We start from the raw sequence: 1272 nt of genomic DNA on the forward strand, positions 1-1272 counted from the left end.
GAACTGATCCTCTGTGAGGATAGAGGAATTTTTCTCTTTGCCCCAGGGCAAGCAGGACGGCCTTAAAAATTTGATGTCTTTGCTTGCCCTGAGGGCGTGCAACACCTTAAGGCGCAAGGCCCCGAGGCCGTCTAGAGGCGTTTTCAAAATACGAAAACACGCTGCTAGAGCACCTAGAGCAGAAGATGTCCGCATCATTTGTTTCTATGACGCCACCGCCAGTGACGGATGATTCTCCCGTCCTAAATCGATCATGGTGAGCGTTACGGTCGTTAAGGGGAAGGATGGAGAGAATCTCCTGCTCTGGATGAGAGAGGTCGACATGGCTATCGCATCCGCCATGCTCCAAACCAAATAACAGCTCGTGGCGCTAGCCATCTCAGAGCTCGGTGGTCGAGCGCGAGAAGGGGCACTGACGTGCGGCACTTCGGTCGAAGCTGCGTTTCCCTCCTGGGCGGAGCTGAATTTGCAGCTCTCACGAGTGTTCTCGCCGCCTAATCAGGCATATCGGGAGCAATCAAGTTTCTTTGCTGCCCAACAGGGCAGAAAGAATTGGTGGACTTTGTCCAAAAGAAGCGCACTCTCATCGCCGGGGTGGCTGCAGATCCCCCTTCGGGGGGCGGTCACAGTGACCGTCTTCATGGAAGGCCTCCGCACTGGCGTGGCCAGAATAGAAGTCCTCCGTGTGCATCCGTCTTCGTTCGAAGTGGCGGTGAATGTGGTATTGAATGCCGAATTCAATTTCATGTCGGCACGAGTTGGTTGGAATGCACACTCCAACAGCTCGTCGAGCGAGCCTATGCCCATGGAACTCAGCTATCCTGAGAACGAGGGAGCAGAGCTCCGAGCTGCCGGGCGGCATACACACATTCGATGGTATTTTTTCTGTGGCGACACCCGTCACCTTCGGAACGAGTGCCCCCTACGCAAGGCGCGTCAAGGTTCTTCAAACCATGACCCCAATGCCTACTAGTCTGGTTCGCGCGGGAGAATACACCACTCAGCTGGCGCGGGGCGACCTACTGGGGAAGAACTGGGTTCTGTTGAGCCTCAGGGAGGCATTGGTCAGCAGGGCCCAGCCCCGAAGAGCTCCGCGCACTTGAACACGGATCGTGTATGCAAGCCGGGCTTGCTGGTCGTGAAGGCGACCGTGAAGGACTATGAAAGGTCATCGAAGACCCTCATTGATTCCGGGGCGTCGGGCAACTATGCTCGACGTTCCACGATGGAAGGAAGTCAGCTGTATGCTGAGGCGCTGAAAGCGCGGTTGGG

Source organism: Plasmopara halstedii, assembly GCF_900000015.1.
Source record: "Plasmopara halstedii genome assembly, contig: Scaffold_2061, whole genome shotgun sequence".
NCBI classification, from domain to species: domain Eukaryota; phylum Oomycota; class Peronosporomycetes; order Peronosporales; family Peronosporaceae; genus Plasmopara; species Plasmopara halstedii.